Source organism: Sinocyclocheilus anshuiensis, unplaced genomic scaffold (assembly GCF_001515605.1).
Source record: "Sinocyclocheilus anshuiensis isolate Anshui unplaced genomic scaffold, SAMN03320099.WGS_v1.1 scaffold543, whole genome shotgun sequence".
In the NCBI taxonomy this organism is placed as follows: domain Eukaryota; kingdom Metazoa; phylum Chordata; class Actinopteri; order Cypriniformes; family Cyprinidae; genus Sinocyclocheilus; species Sinocyclocheilus anshuiensis.
Window position 1 is genome coordinate 338,279 of NW_015552590.1, and position 10,910 is coordinate 349,188.

Genomic DNA, 10,910 nt, shown 5'->3' on the forward strand with positions numbered 1-10,910 from the left:
TGTTAAAGCAGCCCAATTCCGCGGGAAAACCACGGACTTGGCAACACTGGAAGAGGATAGTTTTCTGATGGCGCATCAAAGAACCGGTACTTAAGAAAACCTGGTACCGTAACGTTTTCATTTTTTTAGTACCGACTTGGTACCGAAATACCGGGTCTTTTGACAACACTAACTTGACAGCTAGCTTTTCTAGAGAACTCAAAATAATATCAGCTGAGGCAACTTTTTATGAGTACTCTTTTCTGTGCCTGATTAGAACTGTGAAATAAAAAATAGAATTAATGTGAATCTCTTTCAAATTACCAAAGCTAAAAATGGTGCTATTTAATCATTTTGAGGTAGCTAACAGATTACAAGCTTATGACGCAAACACGTAACATTTTTCATCGGATATTAGCTGACAACATTTTATAGATACTCATTTTGATGCCTGATTGGAACTGATACAAAACCAGATTACACATTTTTCATAATAAGAAAAAAATGTGATTTACTATCTGTCGAATTGTGGTCATACTTAAACATTTTCAGGTAGCTAACAACTTACTGTAGCCTACTAACTTAGCATAGCTCAAACTGGTTAAGAAAAACTCTTGATTAACAAGATATCACAAACATGCTTCTGAGACTAATTTCTATGGGTAATCTATTCAGTATCTGATTAGGAATGATAGAAAATCAATTTAAAACATTTTCTTAATCATAAAAAATGTTAATTACACTTTTCAATGTACACATCACATTACCAAAGCTAAATATGGTCAAATGAAAACATTGTCAGGTAGCTAACAGTTTAGCCTACTAGCTTAGCATAGCTCGCACCTTTCATCAGGCACTGAGTATAGGGATATGATCTTACACCAATATTTGCTTTTTTCCATAGGAGCTCATAGGACGATTTCATTCTGGAAAGCATTTTATTGGACTTTTTTTCCCTTTATTACCTGTAATAAGTCAAAACGGTTTCTAAGGTGCTACAATTAAATTCAGTGACATTTCTAAAGAGTCCAATTCTTCAAACTGAGTTCAAATGTTAACGACCCTCACCTCGACACCGCCTCCCATCCTCATCCAGTTCGAAACCTTCCCCACAGAAACAGGACGTCCTGTTTCTCATGATCACACAGTCAAACTGACATCTCCGCTCCTTGCAGCTACCCACCAACTCTGAGAAGACACAAACACACATTTAAACTTTGATTCACAGTCTTAATATAACGCACAGAGTTTGCCCACCCAATGAACATGCATTTACACTCGACAAAACCCTCCATAAAAGCACAATGCCATTTCGCCAGTATGAAATCATTTTTTAAAAGTCGAACAGATGCAGCCTCATTACGAGACCATGATTCAGTGCTTTTTAAGTGGCACTTAAGGCCTGTATCCGTGGATGCAATTCTTCCCGCGAGCTCCCACTCCAAATCGCTGTCAATACACAACAGTGGAGTACAAATTTAAGGCCCATTGTGTGATATTTATCACCTGTACAGCCTCATAATGAGGGACGTTTTGACGACCACATTCTCCTGGATTGCTCGCCAAATGAAGATGACCCCGTCTTTATATACTGATCCCAGAATAGGTTGAAAAATAGCAGTGATTTCTAAAAGCTTGGGTGGCAGTCTGTTTCAATTACAATAGCCATAGCCCATATTTGATGTTTTTATTCATCTTGGCGTGTGGCTAACAGGTCACCTTGCTTTTCTTCGTCATTTGTGACGGTTTTAAGTGCGTGCCAATACTGTAAAGAGTGAGAAAGAGAAAGATTGCAGACGGTTTAGCCATCTAATCGTGAGTGAGAGAGATTTTTAGCGTGCATTTGCTACGGAGCCCACATTAATAATAAGCATTGCACTGAGAAATTCATCGACCCACCCGAGGCATGCGTTCAGAATGGCTTGAGTCTGACAGTTTTAAATTAAGTACTTCTTTAAAAATGTATCACAGCGTTTAAGGGTAATGCAACGCGTTTTACAATATGAGTTTAACTGAATGTGAAATATAATGGCTTTTTATCTATTACAGGGAATGTGTATCCACTTGAGCTGAAAGATGTTTAACTATTTATATGTGGGACTAGCGATGGGAAGCAACTAACAGTTCTTGAAATATTTCATAATCTTGGCTATAAAGGATTCTTTATTTATTTATGCAGATAGGGAATCTGAGCCACTAAATCTGTAGTTTTATTCTTTCACATAACAATAACTGGGAGCAACAAGAGCAGAAGTAACATATTTTGTGTTTCACATAAGAAAAAAAATATTGTCAAGTCAAGTCAAGTCAAGTCTGCTTTATTGTCAATTGTGAGTAAATAATGACAAATTATTCATTTTGGGGGTGAACTAACCCTTTATGACTAACCCTTGACTTGACTAGTTGTGATCAGTACGACATTTGACAAGACAAAAATTACACTAAATACAACCCAAGACAGTTTTCCTCACTGAAAAAACAACAACATGAACTTAAAATGAATAATGGACTTCATATGCATTCGATTTGTGCCAAAAATATGGCGGAATATATGACCGAGGAGGAAGCTGGCCTAACTAATAGTCAAATTTTGCAACAGCACGCCAAACTGAGACATATAAATGACATAAAACCTCAGAAATTAAACTGACATGATTTAGCGCCAACAAAAAGTGCAAATAAAGCCTTTAGCAGTGTAAAAGAAAAGCGGTTACTGAAATCGTAAATTTTGATCTGCAAAAAGCATGCAAAGAAAACTGCTAATAAAAGACAATTGACTTTTTTATATTGCGTCCAATTTTTTTGACACTTATCTAACCACACAGAGTTTGACTTTCCTGATATTATTTCTAAAGGACCTTTTGATAACCCAATAAAAATGTAAATGTCAGTATTTGCCCATTAGGTATACAAAAAAAAAAAACTGAAACATCAAGGAAAAAGAAAGTGAACCTCCATATATTTAAAAAGGCAGCTGACTTCAAATGTTACATTGAAATGAGTGAAAAGTTACAAGCATTGATCCAGGAGGAGAAAACTAGACCTCTCCGATTCAAAACAGCAGGTGGGAGAGTTGATTATCGGATAAGAATTACTCTTTGGAGAAATATTATGCTTATGCTAGGAACCCAAATCTTCAAACGTAACTTCAAAAATAGGTCAAAATCATTGTTTACACTGTGAGTGGTGTTGAATGTGTGCAGCTACTGTAGAACACTCGCTGCCACCCGGATTCACACTAATCTCTGAGGAGTGGGAAGGAGGCCATTATGGGTGGACTCTCGCTGTGAGTTAGGCTCCCGCACAACAGGATTTATCTCCAGTGAACTCCAGAGCTCTCCCTCAAGGTGATTTTCTCTCAGTGAGGGGCCCTACTTCCTCTGACACTCGCTGGGTGATGTAGTGCTAACGGCAGCAGTCCAGGAAGGGTGCTGAAACTGACAGGGGCATTAAGGTAAATGCCTACAGATCTATTTCTCTACCCCAACCCAAAGAGCTTGAACTTTAGCTGCTGTGAACAATCAATCACTCTCAGGAGTCCCGTACCACATAAAAAAATTGAAGCCTGGGACCTTGAAAATCTATACAGACTTAAATGCCACAAGTTTTTTCAGACCACCTCTAAGCTTGACATATTCAAAAGATCCAATGAAATGGCTTACAAATGCTATTCATATTTTATACTGAAATACAAATTTGGACCAGTACATATTGAAGAGTTTGTCCTTTTTTATGGTCAATAGAGACTTGCAATGTTTTCTAAAAGAAAGAAAAAAGGGGGGAAAAAAGTAAAGCAAAGCAAAACAAAATGCAAAACAAAACAGCAACAAAAAAATAAAAATAAAACAAAGCAAAAAGAACATAAAAATCACAAAATGCAAAACAAAACATTAAAAGACATGTCCTTTTTTAAATGGCCAATAAAAACCTGCAATGCTTTCCAAAAAGAAAAGAAAAATGAAACAAAGCAAAACACAAAACAGAGCAACATGAAACAAAGCAAAACAAAAAGCAAAACAACACAACATGAAACAAAGCGAAACAAAAGAAAAACCAAAACAAAGCAACATGAAAAAAGCAAAACAAAACAAAACAAAACACTGAAGGGCTTGTCTTTTAAAAATGGCCAATAGAAACCTGTAATGTTCTCTATAAAATAAAATCAAACTAAGCAAAATAGGTGAAGTAATTAGAAGGTACATGAACATGAATATCAGTCAAATGGAGAGCAACACAGAAGATGTGCCCAAACATTTATGAAACCAATGTTTGTTGTTGGACATCAAATTTTGATTTTAAATCACATACTTAATAGAAAACCTTTGACATCACCTTCACCTGACTTTAGCATATTCCTCAACCGTCTAAACAGATCACTCAAAAAGCTGCATCATAAGCCCCGCCCCCTGCCCTGCAGGAATCACCAGTCCAGAGAACATGGCATATGTCTGGACAGGTCTATTATTCACTCACAGCAGGTCTTCCCCTCAGTCTCCATCATTAGAGCAGCCACCGTCCCCAGGGCTCAGACAGCTAGGCCATCACTGCAGCGGAATGAGCGTGTGCTTGTGTATTTTTTTGTTTGTGCGATCAGAGCAGGTGACCAGGGGGTCTGCACCTACCAGGCAGTGTTTATAAATAGATGACAGTTGAGTAAAAACATGGTTTGCTAGAAGAGAAAGGACGGAGGTTGGAAGCAGAAGGGAAGTTGACTTTCTAAAGCAACAAAGAAAATGCACAAAATTCACAAACACAATGGTCACATACACACTGCAGCTAAATTCAGTTGTTATTTCAAATTTTAGTGCTTAATCCTGTTCTGTACACAAACAGTTCAGTAATTTATGGAAGTAACAAATGCATTCTACAACCGAATTGACTCTTGAAAAATGTAGGTAGTGTCAACTGCATTTGCAGAAATTCTATGCAGTGTGTGCAGAACCGAACTGAACCACTTGTTGTTAATGACGCATTTAAACACTTATCAGAGTTGTGTCTTTTCTTCTGTATGTATAGTGCAAGAAATCACAGTGTACGTTTTGACTTAGTGTTGCCAGATCTTCCTAGAAAAAGAAAAAAGAAGTCCATAACAAACTCAAATCCAAATCTTGGCAATAAGCCACATACCATAATATAGCAACCTGCACCTGCCTACATTATTAATTCCATAAATTAAAATGCTTTATGAGCCAAGCTCAAACAACAATCCCAAAGACACTTAATAAGAATTGCTTATAATAAGTGGACATGGCAATCCTTCAAGCTCTGCAAAGTAGCCAAACATGTTCTGTTTTCAGTAGTTTAGTTACTCGCATAACTCACTGACACAATGCTAGAATGTTTTGAGAAGTTTTAGCATTGTTCTATAGGTAGTTTCTTACTAGCCCATGTTGAGTAAAAACATGTTTTGTTAGAACAGAAAGGAACCCCTGAACGAAGAACGAAGAAAATGCACAACTCACAACATGATGCTAGCATATCTGAAGTGTTTTTAGCATATTGCTATGTGGTTGCTAAGGTATTCTGAGTGGTTGGTAGGTGGTGGAAATTGAAATTAAAAACTGGTATGTTTTCACAGTTACAGCAAAAAGTAATATTGCATAACTTCACAAACACCGGCACCTCTAACTAGAGAAACCGAAGGGCGGTGCATGCGAGACATCTGAGGTGTAACTGTGAAACAGAGTTGGTTTATTTTGCCCCTTCATCAACACTTCAGAATCGACTGCCAGCATTGGAAGAGGATTCAGATAAACTCCAGATAAACCGGTGCAAATGAACAGGTTGGTTCAACGGCCTGTGCTCAACGACTAAATCTATATTTAACCAGATTGATGTGGCCATAAAGGCTCTGCACTTGGAGGCTCGTCTAAATCCTAGTCAAGCTACCAAAGGACATCAACTTGGCACATGAAACTGCCCTTCCTGTGACCACTGCAGTTTTGCCCCTGGGCAAAGCACTTAACCCTCAGCTGCTCCTATCATACTGTAATATGCCTGCATTTTCAGCACTCGAGCGAACACTAGCAGTCTCACTAGATGAATAAATGTTGAATTTATTTGATGAATTCTAACATTTGCAGCTGTTAGCTGACGACTGTCAAATTCCTGTGCAGCTACTGTACAACATTTAATTGCTAAGCAATTAAATACATAGAAAGGAAGTAAACAAGTCATTCTGTATTACTGTTAATATTATCACCTGCTAAAACAATGACGTCAATGTGTGTGTTTATTAGTGAAGCTACCTGCATATTACGAAACATATCTGTATTAGCATTTGTTTCTGTCTTTGTCATGTCAATTTACAGAGCCACGCACATGGCATGCAGGAAAAAAATAGTAGGCTAAATCATGTGCATGATTTACTATTTCGTTCCCTCGATTTATAAATTGTGCGCACGATTTATTTATTCGTTCCCTCGATTTGCTAAATCGTGCACACGATTTATAAATCGAGAGAACGATTTAGTAAATTGTGCGCACGATTTAGCAAATCGAGGGAACGAAATAGTAATCGTGTGCATGTTTTGGTACATCGAGGGAACGAATTAGTAAATCGTGCGCACGATTTATTTATTTTTTCTTGCATGTCATGTGCGGGACTCCGTATCAATTCAATTGATCTTTACTAAAATTTTCTCAAGATCTCAACATAAACTTGTCTTGAGAACCCAACTTAAAAGCTGTTTGTTGTTTTCTCTTGTGCAAAACAACATTTGTTATGTCTACACCATGTGAAAATTAAGTTAAGATCACAAGAAACTGTTTTTGTGTCAATCACGAGAAAACATTTTCTCAAGTTGAGATAAAAAAAGGTAGAAATCTCGCAAATACAACTTTTATTATGGCAAAATCACCAAAAATTAGGTAGAGAGCTGAAGAAAACAGCTTTTAATATGTCAAGATAATGAGAAAATTAATTGGAATCGAAAGAAAACATTGTGTCAGTCACAAGAAAGATATATTAAAAAGTAAATTTCATGAATACAACGTTTGTTATAGTGATATCACAAGAAAAAGAAAAAACAAAACAAACAAAAAACAAATCTATATCTGAATCACCAATAAACAATATCTTGCCCAGATGGATAATATCAGTTCTATATGCATAATTTTTTGGTGGCGTACGTTTTTCTGTGCGTAAAAAACTTCTGACGTTTAACCTAATCAGGCACAAGCATAAGTAGAGTAATTATGTTTCACAACGGGCTGTAAAATGAACAAAGAAAAGCTGTTGTTCCCAAGATAAATTTACCTTTAAGCATCTGACGGCGTTCTTGTTATCCCAATGCTTTGTTTACTGTGCGAGTTGCCATTATATAAAAGCCACAGTGAAGTGTAGACTCTTTTGTTTGCAGTTGCTGTGTTTCAGGGTTTTTTAGTTGCCTTGCTGTGTTGTCCGCTTTATTCAATTCCGTATATTCATTAGGGACTGACAATGCAGATGGGGAAAGTAAGGCTAGTGTGTTATTACCACAGGGACGTCCATAGGTGCAACACAAAGACGGTTTCCTGCCTAGCACCTGTAGTATGTAGTACGCGCCAATCTACGAATGCTCAGGAGACGTAAAGCAATACCTTCAGAGTAGTGTTGTCAAAAGACCCGGTATTTCGGTACCAAGTCGGTACTAAAACAATGAAAACGTTACGGTACCAGGTTCAGAGGGACCATGGTCACATCTTCCAGTGCATTTGATTGTTTAGGTGCAGAACAAAATGCTGCAGAGCGTTCGTGGTGCATTCAACGCTCCTGAAGAGCTAAGAATGTTTGTTACGGAATGTAACTGAGAGCAACAAAAAGAGAAAGAGATGTTCAAGGCTGTTCAAAGTTTTTGAGGTGAAGCAAAAAGACAAGTTTTATTTGAGTAGAGACTGGAATGCTAAGTCATGAATCAAGCAAAATGGCATTATTCTTGAAACATTAGAATGAATATCTGGGCAAATTGTTCATAAAAACCATTCTTACATAAACTGACATACTGAACTTAACAATTTATGTTGGAATAGTTTTTCAAACTATTCGTACTCAAAATTTTGTTTTACCAGTGAGGCCCCAAATAATAGCTGAGATTTGGGTCATTTATTAGCTTATTTGTTATGTTTATTAAGTTACATTATATTGGGATATTGATTGATATCTTGGACCATAAAGATGTTCCATTCCTTGAAATTTTGGAAGATGATGCACAAAGAAGTAAAACATTATCAACTGTACCATTAGCTAACATTGATTAATAACAAAAAGTTTGCTAGTGACCAAATTTGAGTGTAAAGGAAGCTATCCAATGTTAGAATTTGTTGTTTAGGTGATCTACATATTTCCATTTTTTGTACTTGTAATTGCCCTGTAAACAAATAAATTTTCCTAGCAACCACATTTGTTTAATAACAACAATGCTAATGCTATAGTATTTGTAGTAGAAGTGAACAATTAAAATAAAAAAAATTAGTGTAGTATATCAACTATAGCCAGCTCTAGCATTTGTGGTAAAAAGTGTGTGATGGACAGTAAGAAACATTGGCAGTTGTTTTATTGTCAAAAAATGATAGTAAGCAAATTTAAACATAAAAGATGCTATGCGATACTAGCATTTGTTAAGCAGTTTAGCAATAGAGAAAATAATTTAGTTTAAAGTTTGCTAAAACGATTTTATACTTATGTAATGCAGTTTAACTAAGAAATCTGCTAGCAACCACATTTTTTAGCATGAGTGATGCTATCCAATGCTAACATTTGTTGTAGAAGTGAACAAATAAAATAAATAATTATTTACAGTGTTTTCTGAAAATATTTTATCACCTTGTAAAGTATTTGTTTTATTGTCAACAATGAAGTTTCCTACCAAATTCATTGTTAGCGTAAACTATGGCGTTATTTTACTGACAAATGTCGAGAGCGCATTATTGTAGCGCGAAAGCACATTAATACAATGCGCGAGCGCGAATCTCTCTGCTCGCGCGCGGATTTCCCTTGCTCTAGCACAAAACCGGACGCTCGCGCTTAGATACACGCTGCTCTCGCCCGGAGAGAGACACGTTTTAAGTGCGCGCACTCTCTCTGGGCGAGAGCAGCGTGTATCTGAGCGCGAGCGTCCGGTTTTGTGCTCCTATGGAAGCCGTTTCTGCCACTGAATAAAACATGAAAAAGTAATTGCGAGTTTTTATCTCAAAATTCTGACTTTTTCTCACAATTGCGAGTTTACATCTTGCAATTCTGACTTTTTTCTCAGAATTGTGAGATATAAACTCACAATTGCGAGTTATAAAGTTCAATTCTGAGGGGGAAAAAGATTGATATGTTCTCAGAATTGTGAGTCTATATATATCTCAAAATTCTGACTTAATAACTCGCAATTATTAAGTCAGAACTTTATTTACTTGCGTGTTATAAAGTCAGAATTGAGAGATATATACTCACAATTCTGAGAACAAAAGTCACAATTGCGAGATATAAACTCGCAATTATGAGAGAAAAGTCAGAATTGTGAGTTTATATCTTGCAATTCTGAATTTTTTCTCTCAAATGCAAGTTTATATCATACAATTATGAGAAAAAAAGTCAGAATTGTGAAATGTAGTCGCGATTGCAAGAACAAAAAAAAAGTCAGAATTGTGAGATAAAAAGCCACAATTATTATTATTATTTTTTTTTTCAGTGGCAGAAACGGGCTTCCATATGTTCCACATGGTTTCCTAGTTAAAAATTCCGACTTTGATTTTAATGCAATGTAGCATCTGTCCCTGACAAAACTGCTCTGAATTGATGTGATTTACTAAAATTACTTGGCCATAAAAACAACTTCCCATGTCTTTCTGTAGTGGATTTGTCAAGAAATTCAAGTGCCAACTTCAAGCTAGTCAGACATTCTACACTGCGTTTTGCCTTTGAACTTTCCAAGATTCCTGATTGGTGTCTTGGCCTTCGCTACAGCACACAGCGAGGGTTCTTACTCAAGACCTCTTTTTCCATCAGAATAGAAGTACAAACTCCGATTTCGGCATCAAAGGCTGTCAAGATTGTCACATGTTCTGAGGTTTGTTTTATCATTTGTAGGCTTTGATAAAACATTCAGTAATGGGAATTTACAGACAGGGAGAGGAAACGGCTGAGGCAGGCTACACACAAGCTTCCAGAAACATGCATACTGTATACAAGAGCAACACCAGCTAACGCTATTAATATGTTAACAGGCCACGAGTGAAGGAAAAATCTTTCACTTTCTTTCCTCGGGAGATGAAAGAGAAATGGTGCATCTGTTCTACTCTGCTGTTTTTTTTTTGAGCAGATTCAGTTTAGGCACTAGCCACAGGAACGTCTCGGTTACGTATGGTAACCCTCGTTCCCTGAAGGAGGGAACGGAGACGTCACGTCGGATGACTGACGAAATTGGGATCTCGCTTAGAGAGACCAATCTACTTCGAGTGTAAACTAAACGAGCCAATGCACATTGGCATGCGATTATTGCATCCAGCTGCCGCTGATCACAGCGTGAGTATAAGTAGGCAGCAGATGCAGCGCATATTCAGGTTTTCGCTGAGGAGCCGAGCCGGTGACCCGGCCGGTCAGCGGTGGTACAGGAGCTGCGGCGACGGGACGTGACGTCTCCGTTCCCTCCTTCAGGGAATGAGGGATCGTGACCATCACCCAGCACCAGGTAACGACCGCGTCCAGAAACACCCGGGTGATACGTTGTCTATAGCAAGACCCACATCGTCTTTACAAAGACGTAACGTCAAGTTTGCCACGCAACTTTAAAAAGACGCACCCGAAATTAGCTCTTTTAGGGGAAAAAGCTCTTTTCGTGTGCTGAGGCGCACAGGGGAGATGATCATCTGCAACACAAACAGGGGGTAGTGCAGCCTGATGTGTGCACCCCACCCGACACGGGAAACCACCACCGCTGAAGAGCCGTCCGCCAACACGAAGA

At 37.7% G+C, this 10,910-nt stretch overlaps 1 pseudogene; it reads right to left on the reverse strand.

Annotated features, from left to right (window-relative positions):
• LOC107665510 (low-density lipoprotein receptor-related protein 1B-like) overlaps window positions 1-10,910 on the reverse strand; it is a 312,996-nt pseudogene that overhangs the window by 227,687 nt on the left and 74,399 nt on the right.